This window comes from Pipistrellus kuhlii, unplaced genomic scaffold (genome assembly GCF_014108245.1).
Source record: "Pipistrellus kuhlii isolate mPipKuh1 unplaced genomic scaffold, mPipKuh1.p scaffold_m20_p_27, whole genome shotgun sequence".
NCBI classification, from domain to species: Eukaryota; Metazoa; Chordata; class Mammalia; order Chiroptera; family Vespertilionidae; genus Pipistrellus; species Pipistrellus kuhlii.
Window position 1 is genome coordinate 7223194 of NW_023425526.1, and position 14533 is coordinate 7237726.

Consider the following 14533-nt stretch of genomic DNA (forward strand, 5'->3'; position numbering starts at 1 on the left):
TCCTTTAGGAATTGCTTCTATCGCCGATTTTCCAAATAAATGTTTTCCTACAGTCACAGTCTTGGCTCTGAATTCTCTCCCAGCCAGAAACGGAAACCAAGCTTGCTGAGCCCAGGTCCGGTGTGACACCACAGGTCAGACACTGGTACCCTCTCACCAGCTATAACACTGTTGTCCTGGACTGTGGGGACAAGGAGGGTTGTGCCCAGCCTGATGCTTGAATGTGAACAAAAAGGGGGGACCTGGTAGACCAACTAGCTCAGGGCCACTGCCGGAGGGCTGGCCAAGAAGGCCTAGGCGGGCATGGCTTCCTTAGCGAGCACAGCCTGACATGGCAGTGCCCTAGCCCTAGTTGTCTGGCATCCAGGGTAGCATAATGCTAAAATGTTAGAACTTTCCAGACCCTCCCAGGCAGCTGCTGTGACAGACTACACCAGCACAAAACCAAACCACAGCTTACACCCATCACTATGTCATGAGAGATGTTAGCTACCCTTCATACCTCCCAGTCTATTCAGACAACCCTGTAAGCCACCAGTTGAGGGGAAATGGCTTTATGGGGGGCTTTCCTGCCGTGGGGCAGACCCAGGCAGTTTTGGCTAAGGGCCCGGACTCCAGGCGTTGCCTCTCGGAGCTCCCCCCGGGGAGACTCAGCTGGACCGGTCCAACTTCTTCCTAGAGACCGGACCCGGGCAGTCAGAGTGGGCCCAGAGTTGAGGGTGAGTACGGAGGGCGCTGTGTGCCCATGGGATGAAGATGACCAAGGAGAGCCAGATGTCTGTCAGATTTCCACTAAGAGTGTGCAGCTGTTCCTCATTCATTCATTCATTCATTCATTCATCTATCTGAATCCTCTGGCAGGGTATATTTCCATTGATTCTCGGGGCTTGTGGAAAAGGCCCCGGAGAGGCAGAGAGAAACATGGATGTGAGGGAGACACTTGGATTGGTTGCCTCACGCAGGCGCCCTGAGGGGGCAGGGAGGGATCCAGCCTGCAAGGGCGGTAAGTGCCCTGGACCCCAATGGAAGCCGCGACCCTTCCCTCCACAGGCCTGCGCTCTGTCCACTGCGCCAAAAGCGCTGGAGCCCGTTCAGCCCCTGTCAGTGTGTCAGACTCATCCCTGTGGCTCCCCACCCCACCCCACCCCACCCCCCAGTCTCCAGGAGCGCCGGGGGCTTCCAGCTGTGCGGGAGAATGCGGCACAGGCGAGCCTGCGATGGCGGGGTGCTGCGGCGTGGAAGGCTCGCGAGCGAGCGAGCGAGCGCGAGCGCCCTTTTCCTAACTTTGGAGGGCGGAGCGGGCGCGGGGTGTGTGTGTGTGTGTGTGTGTGTGTGTGTGTGTGTACGTGTGAGTGTGCGCGAGCGCGTGCGCGCGCCCAGTCCCGGGGCGGGGGGCTGAGTTCCGAAGCGAGGTTCCCCCGACCCAGCCACGCAGGCCGCCAAAGGGAGGCTGGGGCTGGCTGCAAAAGTGCGGCCGCTCCTCCGAGCCAAAGCAAAAGCCACAGCAAAAGCCTACAGCACCCGGTATTCCCAGGCGGTCTCCCATCCAAGTACTAACCAGGCCCGACCCTGCTTAGCTTCCGAGATCAGACGAGATCGGGCGCGTTCAGGGTGGTATGGCCGTAGACGCGGGAGCCGGCCTCCGGGAGCCTCAAGAGCCCGCGCCGGGGGCCACCCCCGCCCCCTCCTCCCCCAGGCTGGCCTGGGGCTCAGCTCCCTCAGCGCCCTCAGCGCCCTCTCGCAGGGACCACATCTCTCCCTGCTGAGCCCTCAGCTGCCACCCGCCCGCCCGCCCGCCTCCCTTCTGACCTTCAGGGAGAGGCGAGGTGGCAGAGGGCAGCGCCCGCCCGCCCGCCCGCCCAGCGCCCTCCGCCGGTGGGGGTGCGATGTGCCGGGTCGCCGGCAGGGGGTGCCCTCCAGGACCGGGCTCCCCTAGGGATTCCTCCTGCTCTTCACATCCCCAGGGCAGCCTCTGCTTGTGGGGAAGCCAATCAGTGGGGAAAGGCTTAGTGGTGGCCAAAACATGGGCACGTGCCAAGGCAGGGGCCAGGGCCGGTGCCGGCGGAGGCCGCCCACCGCGGAGGCCCAGGGCAAGCCCGAGGCCTGATGCCACATGTCCCGGGTGACCGCGGAAGGTCAGGTGGCTCGGACCGGCGCTCACACCTCTCCGTTGCCTTCGTTTCTCCCTCGGACCTATGGACCTACGAAGGGTACGGGTGGACACTTCTCAAGGGGGCCCAGAGCGCTGGGACTCGGCCAGGATCACGGTGGGTGCTGAGAGCCGGGCCTGCCTGTTTGAAGTGGCCGTTCAGGCCGCAGCCCAGCCCGTCTTGGACTTTGGCCGCCTCCCTTTGGTCTGCATCCCATCCGGCACACGTCCCACCGCCCGCAGGGCTGGCGGCTTGTCTTGTCAGTCAGAGACGCCTGCCCAGGTCTCCAGAAAATGGTTTCTCGCACCCTCCCTCCCTCGTGTGTCCGTAGGGTCCCCGGGAAGGCCCGGGAGGACACAATGGCTTTGCCAGGACACTCAGCCCATCAGGCAGGCACAGGTCCAACTCTGCTCTCCTGAATGTTGGGACCCTGGCGGCGAGGACGGGGAGCAGTCCCGTGTCGTCGTCGTCGTCGTCATCGGGGAAAGCCGAGTTGGAAAAGTTGGAGCGTTTGTGGGGGTGCTGGGGCGGGGTGTGCGTGTGTGTGTGGGTGTGTGTAGGGTGTGTGTGTGTGTGTGTGTGTGTGTGTGTAGGGGGGGAGGCCCCGTGGGGTCCAAAGTCCTGAGGGGTCTGCAGGTAAGCCTGCTTAAAGGAAAGCATACAGGCCTCGGCACCTTGCACACTTGATGTCACTTGCTCAGTCACAGGGCAGTACGGAATCTAGAACTCTGGTCACCGGGCAGCCGCGTTCCGGACACAGGCCCCTCTCCCCTCACTTGGCCGCAGACCTGGGAGACAGCAGGGCGTCCTCCTCTGGTCCTCGGGTGGTGTCAGGGGGTGTCTGTGGAAGAGCTCACCACAAAAGCTGTCTCGCTCACCGCACACAGTGGCTCTGGTCTCCCCTCTGACGCCTGCTGTCACTCAGCAGTGAGTAGCCTCAGGTAACCTATGCCAGCCTGGCGCCGGCCAATCCCAGGGAGGCCGCAGCCCGGAGCACTTGGGGGCATCCTATCCGTCCTTGCCACTGTGTGCGTGTGCGTGTGCGTGTGCGTGTGTGTGTGTTTGCGTGGGGGTGTGCCTGTGGCAGTGTGTGCTGGAGTGGAAGAGACTGCAGGAGGGCTGGTTTGCTAGGGGAGGTCCTGGTGGGCACAAGGGGCGTCCCCGGGTCATTTCATTCCTTCGTGGCTGCAAGTCTATTCAGACAACCCTGTGCGCCACCAGTTGAGGGGAAATGGCTTTATGGGGGGCTTTCCTGCCGTGGGGCAGACCCAGGCAGTGTTGGCTAAGGGCCCGGACTCCAGGCGTTGCCTCTCAGAGCTCCCCCCGGGGAGACTCAGCTGGACCAGTCCAACTTCTTCCTAGAGACCGGACCCGGGCAGTCAGAGTGGGCCCAGAGTTGAGGGTGGGTACGGAGGGCGCTGTGTGCCCATGGGATGAAGATGACCAAGGAGAGCCAGATGTCTGTCAGATTTCCACTAAGAGTGTGCAGCTGTTCCTCATTCATTCATTCATTCATTCATTCATCTATCTGAATCCTCTGGCAGGGTATATTTCCATTGATTCTCGGGGCTTGTGGAAAAGGCCCCAGAGAGGCATAGAGAAACATGGATGTGAGGAAGACACTTGGATTGGTTGCCTCACGCAGGCGCCCTGAGGGGGCAGGGAGGGATCCAGCCTGCAAGGGCGGTAAGTGCCCTGGACCCCAATGGAAGCCGCGACCCTTCCCTCCACAGGCCTGCGCTCTGTCCACTGCGCCAAAAGCGCTGGAGCCCGTTCAGCCCCTGTCAGTGTGTCAGACTCATCCCTGTGGCTCCCCACCCCACCCCACCCCACCCCCCAGTCTCCAGGAGCGCCGGGGGCTTCCAGCTGTGCGGGAGAATGCGGCACAGGCGAGCCTGCGATGGCGGGGTGCTGCGGCGTGGAAGGCTCGCGAGCGAGCGAGCGCCCTTTTGCTAACTTTGGAGGGCGGAGCGGGCGCGGGGTGTGTGTGTGTGTGTGTGTGTGTGTGTGTGTGTACGTGTGAGTGTGCGCGAGCGCGTGCGCGCGCCCAGTCCCGGGGCGGGGGGCTGAGTTCCGAAGCGAGGTTCCCCCGACCCAGCCACGCAGGCCGCCAAAGGGAGGCTGGGGCTGGCTGCAAAAGTGCGGCCGCTCCTCCGAGCCAAAGCAAAAGCCACAGCAAAAGCCTACAGCACCCGGTATTCCCAGGCGGTCTCCCATCCAAGTACTAACCAGGCCCGACCCTGCTTAGCTTCCGAGATCAGACGAGATCGGGCGCGTTCAGGGTGGTATGGCCGTAGACGCGGGAGCCGGCCTCCGGGAGCCTCAAGAGCCCGCGCCGGGGGCCACCCCCGCCCCCTCCTCCCCCAGGCTGGCCTGGGGCTCAGCTCCCTCAGCGCCCTCAGCGCCCTCCACCAACGCCCTGCCCCCTCTCGCAGGGACCACATCTCTCCCTGCTGAGCCCTCAGCTGCCACCCGCCCGCCCGCCCGCCTCCCTTCTGACCTTCAGGGAGAGGCGAGGTGGCAGAGGGCAGCGCCCGCCCGCCCGCCCGCCCAGCGCCCTCCGCCGGTGGGGGTGCGATGTGCCGGGTCGCCGGCAGGGGGTGCCCTCCAGGACCGGGCTCCCCTAGGGATTCCTCCTGCTCTTCACATCCCCAGGGCAGCCTCTGCTTGTGGGGAAGCCAATCAGTGGGGAAAGGCTTAGTGGTGGCCAAAACATGGGCACGTGCCAAGGCAGGGGCCAGGGCCGGTGCCGGCGGAGGCCGCCCACCGCGGAGGCCCAGGGCAAGCCCGAGGCCTGATGCCACATGTCCCGGGTGACCGCGGAAGGTCAGGTGGCTCGGACCGGCGCTCACACCTCTCCGTTGCCTTCGTTTCTCCCTCGGACCTATGGACCTACGAAGGGTACGGGTGGACACTTCTCAAGGGGGCCCAGAGCGCTGGGACTCGGCCAGGATCACGGTGGGTGCTGAGAGCCGGGCCTGCCATTCAGGCCGCAGCCAAGCCCGTCTTGGACTTTGGCCGCCTCCCTTTGGTCTGCATCCCATCCGGCACACGTCCCACCGCCCGCAGGGCTGGCGGCTTGTCTTGTCAGTCAGAGACGCCTGCCCAGGTCTCCAGAAAACGGTTTCTCGCACCCTCCCTCCCTCGTGTGTCCGTAGGGTCCCCGGGAAGGCCCGGGAGGACACAATGGCTTTGCCAGGACACTCAGCCCATCAGGCAGACACAGGTCCAACTCTGCTCTCCTGAACGTTGGGACCCTGGCGGCGAGGACGGGGAGCAGTCCCGTGCCGTCGTCGTCGTCGTCGTCGTCGTCGTCGTCGGGAAAGCCGAGTTGGAAAAGTTGGAGCGTTTGTGGGGGGCTGGGGCGGTGTGTGTGTGTGTGTGTGTGTGTGTAGGGGGGGAGGCCCCGTGGGGTCCAAAGTCCTGAGGGGTCTGCAGGTACGCCTGCTTAAAGGAAAGCATACAGGCCTCGGCACCTTGCACACTTGATGTCACTTGCTCAGTCACAGGGCAGTACGGAATCTAGAACTCTGGTCACCGGGCAGCCGCGTTCCGGACACAGGCCCCTCTCCCCTCACTTGGCCGCAGACCTGGGAGACAGCAGGGCGTCCTCCTCTGGTCCTCGGGTGGTGTCAGGGGGTGTCTGTGGAAGAGCTTACCACAAAAGCTGTCTCGCTCACCGCACACAGTGGCTCTGGTCTCCCCTCTGACGCCTGCTGTCACTCAGCAGTGAGTATCCTCAGGTAACCTATGCCAGCCTGGCGCCGGCCAATCCCAGGGAGGCCGCAGCCCGGAGCACTTGGGGGCATCCTATCCGTCCTTGCCACTGTGTGCGTGTGTGTGTGCGTGTGTGTGTGTGTTTGCGTGGGGGTGTGCCTGTGGCAGTGTGTGCTGGAGTGGAAGAGACTGCAGGAGGGCTGGTTTGCTAGGGGAGGTCCTGGTGGGCACAAGGGGCGTCCCCGGGTCATTTCATTCCTTCGTGGCTGCAAGTCTATTCAGACAACCCTGTGCGCCACCAGTTGAGGGGAAATGGCTTTATGGGGGGCTTTCCTGCCGTGGGGCAGACCCAGGCAGTTTTGGCTAAGGGCCCGGACTCCAGGCGTTGCCTCTCAGAGCTCCCCCCGGGGAGACTCAGCTGGACCAGTCCAACTTCTTCCTAGAGACCGGACCCGGGCAGTCAGAGTGGGCCCAGAGTTGAGGGTGGGTACGGAGGGCGCCGTGTGCCCATGGGATGAAGATGACCAAGGAGAGCCAGATGTCTGTCAGATTTCCACTAAGAGTGTGCAGCTGTTCCTCATTCATTCATTCATTCATTCATCTATCTGAATCCTCTGGCAGGGTATATTTCCATTGATTCTCGGGGCTTGTGGAAAAGGCCCCAGAGAGGCATAGAGAAACATGGATGTGAGGAAGACACTTGGATTGGTTGCCTCACGCAGGCGCCCTGAGGGGGCAGGGAGGGATCCAGCCTGCAAGGGCGGTAAGTGCCCTGGACCCCAATGGAAGCCGCGACCCTTCCCTCCACAGGCCTGCGCTCTGTCCACTGCGCCAAAAGCGCTGGAGCCCGTTCAGCCCCTGTCAGTGTGTCAGACTCATCCCTGCTGCTCCCCACCCCACCCCACCCCACCCCCCAGTCTCCAGGAGCGCCGGGGGCTTCCAGCTGTGCGGGAGAATGCGGCACAGGCGAGCCTGCGATGGCGGGGTGCTGCGGCGTGGAAGGCTCGCGAGCGAGCGCGAGCGCCCTTTTGCTAACTTTGGAGGGCGGAGCGGGCGCGGGGTGTGTGTGTGTGTGTGTGTGTGTGTGTGTGTGTGTGTACGTGTGAGTGTGCGCGAGCGCGTGCGCGCGCCCAGTCCCGGGGCGGGGGGCTGAGTTCCGAAGCGAGGTTCCCCCGACCCAGCCACGCAGGCCGCCAAAGGGAGGCTGGGGCTGGCTGCAAAAGTGCGGCCGCTCCTCCGAGCCAAAGCAAAAGCCACAGCAAAAGCCTACAGCACCCGGTATTCCCAGGCGGTCTCCCATCCAAGTACTAACCAGGCCCGACCCTGCTTAGCTTCCGAGATCAGACGAGATCGGGCGCGTTCAGGGTGGTATGGCCGTAGACGCGGGAGCCGGCCTCCGGGAGCCTCAAGAGCCCGCGCCGGGGGCCACCCCCGCCCCCTCCTCCCCCAGGCTGGCCTGGGGCTCAGCTCCCTCAGCGCCCTCAGCGCCCTCCACCCAACGCCCTGCCCGCCCTCTCGCAGGGACCACATCTCTCCCTGCTGAGCCCTCAGCTGCCACCCGCCCGCCCGCCCGCCTCCCTTCTGACCTTCAGGGAGAGGCGAGGTGGCAGAGGGCAGCGCCCGCCCGGCCGCCCGCCCAGCGCCCTCCGCCGGTGGGGGTGCGATGTGCCGGGTCGCCGGCAGGGGGTGCCCTCCAGGACCGGGCTCCCCTAGGGATTCCTCCTGCTCTTCACATCCCCAGGGCAGCCTCTGCTTGTGGGGAAGCCAATCAGTGGGGAAAGGCTTAGTGGTGGCCAAAACATGGGCACGTGCCAAGGCAGGGGCCAGGGCCGGTGCCGGCGGAGGCCGCCCACCGCGGAGGCCCAGGGCAAGCCCGAGGCCTGATGCCACATGTCCCGGGTGACCGCGGAAGGTCAGGTGGCTCGGACCGGCGCTCACACCTCTCCGTTGCCTTCGTTTCTCCCTCGGACCTATGGACCTACGAAGGGTACGGGTGGACACTTCTCAAGGGGGCCCAGAGCGCTGGGACTCGGCCAGGATCACGGTGGGTGCTGAGAGCCGGGCCTGCCTGTTTGAAGTGGCCGTTCAGGCCGCAGCCAAGCCCGTCTTGGACTTTGGCCGCCTCCCTTTGGTCTGCATCCCATCCGGCACACGTCCCACCGCCCGCAGGGCTGGCGGCTTGTCTTGTCAGTCAGAGACGCCTGCCCAGGTCTCCAGAAAATGGTTTCTCGCACCCTCCCTCCCTCGTGTGTCCGTAGGGTCCCCGGGAAGGCCCGGGAGGACACAATGGCTTTGCCAGGACACTCAGCCCATCAGGCAGGCACAGGTCCAACTCTGCTCTCCTGAACGTTGGGACCCTGGCGGCGAGGACGGGGAGCAGTCCCGTGCCGTCGTCGTCGTCATCGGGGAAAGCCGAGTTGGAAAAGTTGGAGCGTTTGTGGGGGGCTGGGGCGGGGTGTGCGTGTGTGGGGGTGTGTGTGTAGGGTGTGTGTGTGTGTGTGTGTGTGTGTGTGTAGGGGGGGAGGCCCCGTGGGGTCCAAAGTCCTGAGGGGTCTGCAGGTAAGCCTGCTTAAAGGAAAGCATACAGGCCTCGGCACCTTGCACACTTGATGTCACTTGCTCAGTCACAGGGCAGTACGGAATCTAGAACTCTGGTCACCGGGCAGCCGCGTTCCGGGCACAGGCCCCTCTCCCCTCACTTGGCCGCAGACCTGGGAGACAGCAGGGCGTCCTCCTCTGGTCCTCGGGTGGTGTCAGGGGGTGTCTGTGGAAGAGCTCACCACAAAAGCTGTCTCGCTCACCGCACACAGTGGCTCTGGTCTCCCCTCTGACGCCTGCTGTCACTCAGCAGTGAGTAGCCTCAGGTAACCTATGCCAGCCTGGCGCCGGCCAATCCCAGGGAGGCCGCAGCCCGGAGCACTTGGGGGCATCCTATCCGTCCTTGCCACTGTGTGCGTGTGCGTGTGCGTGTGTGTGTGTTTGCGTGGGGGTGTGCCTGTGGCAGTGTGTGCTGGAGTGGAAGAGACTGCAGGAGGGCTGGTTTGCTAGGGGAGGTCCTGGTGGGCACAAGGGGCGTCCCCGGGTCATTTCATTCCTTCGTGGCTGCAAGTCTATTCAGACAACCCTGTGCGCCACCAGTTGAGGGGAAATGGCTTTATGGGGGGCTTTCCTGCCGTGGGGCAGACCCAGGCAGTGTTGGCTAAGGGCCCGGACTCCAGGCGTTGCCTCTCAGAGCTCCCCCCGGGGAGACTCAGCTGGACCAGTCCAACTTCTTCCTAGAGACCGGACCCGGGCAGTCAGAGTGGGCCCAGAGTTGAGGGTGGGTACGGAGGGCGCCGTGTGCCCATGGGATGAAGATGACCAAGGAGAGCCAGATGTCTGTCAGATTTCCACTAAGAGTGTGCAGCTGTTCCTCATTCATTCATTCATTCATTCATTCATTCATCTATCTGAATCCTCTGGCAGGGTATATTTCCATTGATTCTCGGGGCTTGTGGAAAAGGCCCCAGAGAGGCATAGAGAAACATGGATGTGAGGGAGACACTTGGATTGGTTGCCTCACGCAGGCGCCCTGAGGGGGCAGGGAGGGATCCAGCCTGCAAGGGCGGTAAGTGCCCTGGACCCCAATGGAAGCCGCGACCCTTCCCTCCACAGGCCTGCGCTCTGTCCACTGCGCCAAAAGCGCTGGAGCCCGTTCAGCCCCTGTCAGTGTGTCAGACTCATCCCTGTTGCTCCCCACCCCACCCCAGCCCACCCCCCAGTCTCCAGGAGCGCCGGGGGCTTCCAGCTGTGCGGGAGAATGCGGCACAGGCGAGCCTGCGATGGCGGGGTGCTGCGGCGTGGAAGGCTCGCGAGCGAGCGCGAGCGCCCTTTTCCTAACTTTGGAGGGCGGAGCGGGCGCGGGGTGTGTGTGTGTGTGTGTGTGTGTGTGTGTGTGTGTGTACGTGTGAGTGTGCGCGAGCGCGTGCGCGCGCCCAGTCCCGGGGCGGGGGGCTGAGTTCCGAAGCGAGGTTCCCCCGACCCAGCCACGCAGGCCGCCAAAGGGAGGCTGGGGCTGGCTGCAAAAGTGCGGCCGCTCCTCCGAGCCAAAGCAAAAGCCACAGCAAAAGCCTACAGCACCCGGTATTCCCAGGCGGTCTCCCATCCAAGTACTAACCAGGCCCGACCCTGCTTAGCTTCCGAGATCAGACGAGATCGGGCGCGTTCAGGGTGGTATGGCCGTAGACGCGGGAGCCGGCCTCCGGGAGCCTCAAGAGCCCGCGCCGGGGGCCACCCCCGCCCCCTCCTCCCCCAGGCTGGCCTGGGGCTCAGCTCCCTCAGCGCCCTCAGCGCCCTCCACCCAACGCCCTGCCCGCCCTCTCGCAGGGACCACATCTCTCCCTGCTGAGCCCTCAGCTGCCACCCGCCCGGCCGCCTCCCTTCTGACCTTCAGGGAGAGGCGAGGTGGCAGAGGGCAGCGCCCGCCCGCCCGCCCGCCCAGCGCCCTCCGCCGGTGGGGGTGCGATGTGCCGGGTCGCCGGCAGGGGGTGCCCTCCAGGACCGGGCTCCCCTAGGGATTCCTCCTGCTCTTCACATCCCCAGGGCAGCCTCTGCTTGTGGGGAAGCCAATCAGTGGGGAAAGGCTTAGTGGTGGCCAAAACATGGGCACGTGCCAAGGCAGGGGCCAGGGCCGGTGCCGGCGGAGGCCGCCCACCGCGGAGGCCCAGGGCAAGCCCGAGGCCTGATGCCACATGTCCCGGGTGACCGCGGAAGGTCAGGTGGCTCGGACCGGCGCTCACACCTCTCCGTTGCCTTCGTTTCTCCCTCGGACCTATGGACCTACGAAGGGTACGGGTGGACACTTCTCAAGGGGGCCCAGAGCGCTGGGACTCGGCCAGGATCACGGTGGGTGCTGAGAGCCGGGCCTGCCGTTCAGGCCGCAGCCAAGCCCGTCTTGGACTTTGGCCGCCTCCCTTTGGTCTGCATCCCATCCGGCACACGTCCCACCGCCCGCAGGGCTGGCGGCTTGTCTTGTCAGTCAGAGACGCCTGCCCAGGTCTCCAGAAAACGGTTTCTCGCACCCTCCCTCCCTCGTGTGTCCGTAGGGTCCCCGGGAAGGCCCGGGAGGACACAATGGCTTTGCCAGGACACTCAGCCCATCAGGCAGACACAGGTCCAACTCTGCTCTCCTGAACGTTGGGACCCTGGCGGCGAGGACGGGGAGCAGTCCCGTGTCGTCGTCGTCGTCATCGGGGAAAGCCGAGTTGGAAAAGTTGGAGCGTTTGTGGGGGTTCTGGGGCGGGGTGTGCGTGTGTGTGTGGGTGTGTGTAGGGTGTGTGTGTGTGTATGTGTGGGTGTGTGTGTGTGTAGGGGGGGAGGCCCCGTGGGGTCCAAAGTCCTGAGGGGTCTGCAGGTAAGCCTGCTTAAAGGAAAGCATACAGGCCTCGGCACCTTGCACACTTGATGTCACTTGCTCAGTCACAGGGCAGTACGGAATCTAGAACTCTGGTCACCGGGCAGCCGCGTTCCGGACACAGGCCCCTCTCCCCTCACTTGGCCGCAGACCTGGGAGACAGCAGGGCGTCCTCCTCTGGTCCTCGGGTGGTGTCAGGGGGTGTCTGTGGAAGAGCTTACCACAAAAGCTGTCTCGCTCACCGCACACAGTGGCTCTGGTCTCCCCTCTGACGCCTGCTGTCACTCAGCAGTGAGTAGCCTCAGGTAACCTATGCCAGCCTGGCGCCGGCCAATCCCAGGGAGGCCGCAGCCCGGAGCACTTGGGGGCATCCTATCCGTCCTTGCCACTGTGTGCGTGTGCGTGTGCGTGTGTGTGTGTTTGCGTGGGGGTGTGCCTGTGGCAGTGTGTGCTGGAGTGGAAGAGACTGCAGGAGGGCTGGTTTGCTAGGGGAGGTCCTGGTGGGCACAAGGGGCGTCCCCGGGTCATTTCATTCCTTCGTGGCTGCAAGTCTATTCAGACAACCCTGTGCGCCACCAGTTGAGGGGAAATGGCTTTATGGGGGGCTTTCCTGCCGTGGGGCAGACCCAGGCAGTGTTGGCTAAGGGCCCGGACTCCAGGCGTTGCCTCTCAGAGCTCCCCCCGGGGAGACTCAGCTGGACCAGTCCAACTTCTTCCTAGAGACCGGACCCGGGCAGTCAGAGTGGGCCCAGAGTTGAGGGTGGGTACGGAGGGCGCTGTGTGCCCATGGGATGAAGATGACCAAGGAGAGCCAGATGTCTGTCAGATTTCCACTAAGAGTGTGCAGCTGTTCCTCATTCATTCATTCATTCATTCATCTATCTGAATCCTCTGGCAGGGTATATTTCCATTGATTCTCGGGGCTTGTGGAAAAGGCCCCGGAGAGGCATAGAGAAACATGGATGTGAGGGAGACACTTGGATTGGTTGCCTCACGCAGGCGCCCTGAGGGGGCAGGGAGGGATCCAGCCTGCAAGGGCGGTAAGTGCCCTGGACCCCAATGGAAGCCGCGACCCTTCCCTCCACAGGCCTGCGCTCTGTCCACTGCGCCAAAAGCGCTGGAGCCCGTTCAGCCCCTGTCAGTGTGTCAGACTCATCCCTGCTGCTCCCCACCCCACCCCACCCCACCCCCCAGTCTCCAGGAGCGCCGGGGGCTTCCAGCTGTGCGGGAGAATGCGGCACAGGCGAGCCTGCGATGGCGGGGTGCTGCGGCGTGGAAGGCTCGCGAGCGAGCGCGAGCGCCCTTTTGCTAACTTTGGAGGGCGGAGCGGGCGCGGGGTGTGTGTGTGTGTGTGTGTGTGTGTGTGTGTGTGTACGTGTGAGTGTGCGCGAGCGCGTGCGCGCGCCCAGTCCCGGGGCGGGGGGCTGAGTTCCGAAGCGAGGTTCCCCCGACCCAGCCACGCAGGCCGCCAAAGGGAGGCTGGGGCTGGCTGCAAAAGTGCGGCCGCTCCTCCGAGCCAAAGCAAAAGCCACAGCAAAAGCCTACAGCACCCGGTATTCCCAGGCGGTCTCCCATCCAAGTACTAACCAGGCCCGACCCTGCTTAGCTTCCGAGATCAGACGAGATCGGGCGCGTTCAGGGTGGTATGGCCGTAGACGCGGGAGCCGGCCTCCGGGAGCCTCAAGAGCCCGCGCCGGGGGCCACCCCCGCCCCCTCCTCCCCCAGGCTGGCCTGGGGCTCAGCTCCCTCAGCGCCCTCAGCGCCCTCCACCCAACGCCCTGCCCGCCCTCTCGCAGGGACCACATCTCTCCCTGCTGAGCCCTCAGCTGCCACCCGCCCGCCCGCCCGCCTCCCTTCTGACCTTCAGGGAGAGGCGAGGTGGCAGAGGGCAGCGCCCGCCCGGCCGCCCGCCCAGCGCCCTCCGCCGGTGGGGGTGCGATGTGCCGGGTCGCCGGCAGGGGGTGCCCTCCGGGACCGGGCTCCCCTAGGGATTCCTCCTGCTCTTCACATCCCCAGGGCAGCCTCTGCTTGTGGGGAAGCCAATCAGTGGGGAAAGGCTTAGTGGTGGCCAAAACATGGGCACGTGCCAAGGCAGGGGCCAGGGCCGGTGCCGGCGGAGGCCGCCCACCGCGGAGGCCCAGGGCAAGCCCGAGGCCTGATGCCACATGTCCCGGGTGACCGCGGAAGGTCAGGTGGCTCGGACCGGCGCTCACACCTCTCCGTTGCCTTCGTTTCTCCCTCGGACCTATGGACCTACGAAGGGTACGGGTGGACACTTCTCAAGGGGGCCCAGAGCGCTGGGACTCGGCCAGGATCACGGTGGGTGCTGAGAGCCGGGCCTGCCGTTCAGGCCGCAGCCAAGCCCGTCTTGGACTTTGGCCGCCTCCCTTTGGTCTGCATCCCATCCGGCACACGTCCCACCGCCCGCAGGGCTGGCGGCTTGTCTTGTCAGTCAGAGACGCCTGCCCAGGTCTCCAGAAAACGGTTTCTCGCACCCTCCCTCCCTCGTGTGTCCGTAGGGTCCCCGGGAAGGCCCGGGAGGACACAATGGCTTTGCCAGGACACTCAGCCCATCAGGCAGACACAGGTCCAACTCTGCTCTCCTGAACGTTGGGACCCTGGCGGCGAGGACGGGGAGCAGTCCCGTGCCGTCGTCGTCGTCGTCGTCGTCGTCGTCGTCGTCGGGAAAGCCGAGTTGGAAAAGTTGGAGCGTTTGTGGGGGGCTGGGGCGGGGTGTGCGTGTGTGTGGGGGTGTGTGTGTAGGGTGTGTGTGTGTGGGTGTGTGTGTGTGTAGGGGGGGAGGCCCCGTGGGGTCCAAAGTCCTGAGGGGTCTGCAGGTAAGCCTGCTTAAAGGAAAGCATACAGGCCTCGGCACCTTGCACACTTGATGTCACTTGCTCAGTCACAGGGCAGTACGGAATCTAGAACTCTGGTCACCGGGCAGCCGCGTTCCGGACACAGGCCCCTCTCCCCTCACTTGGCCGCAGACCTGGGAGACAGCAGGGCGTCCTCCTCTGGTCCTCGGGTGGTGTCAGGGGGTGTCTGTGGAAGAGCTTACCACAAAAGCTGTCTCGCTCACCGCACACAGTGGCTCTGGTCTCCCCTCTGACGCCTGCTGTCACTCAGCAGTGAGTAGCCTCAGGTAACCTATGCCAGCCTGGCGCCGGCCAATCCCAGGGAGGCCGCAGCCCGGAGCACTTGGGGGCATCCTATCCGTCCTTGCCACTGTGTGCGTGTGCGTGTGCGTGTGTGTGTGTTTGCGTGGGGGTGTGCT

General features: G+C 64.6%; 5 non-coding genes across 5 annotated transcripts; all 5 read right to left on the bottom strand.

The window, feature by feature from the left end:
* Window positions 1-1509: 1509 nt before the first annotated feature.
* LOC118728005 lies at window positions 1510-1628 on the bottom strand. The gene has a single exon (XR_004990746.1). It is a non-coding gene; the product is annotated as a 5S ribosomal RNA (ribosomal RNA).
* Window positions 1629-4330: 2702 nt separating this feature from the next.
* Window positions 4331-4449, bottom strand: LOC118728015. Its single transcript, XR_004990754.1, has one exon. It is a non-coding gene; the product is annotated as a 5S ribosomal RNA (ribosomal RNA).
* A 2681-nt stretch (window positions 4450-7130) lies between these two features.
* LOC118728016 lies at window positions 7131-7249 on the bottom strand. Its single transcript, XR_004990755.1, has one exon. It is a non-coding gene; the product is annotated as a 5S ribosomal RNA (ribosomal RNA).
* Window positions 7250-9974: 2725 nt separating this feature from the next.
* Window positions 9975-10093, bottom strand: LOC118728017. Its single transcript, XR_004990756.1, has one exon. It is a non-coding gene; the product is annotated as a 5S ribosomal RNA (ribosomal RNA).
* A 2704-nt stretch (window positions 10094-12797) lies between these two features.
* On the bottom strand, window positions 12798-12916 carry LOC118728018. The gene has a single exon (XR_004990757.1). It is a non-coding gene; the product is annotated as a 5S ribosomal RNA (ribosomal RNA).
* Between the last annotated feature and the right edge of the window lie 1617 nt (window positions 12917-14533).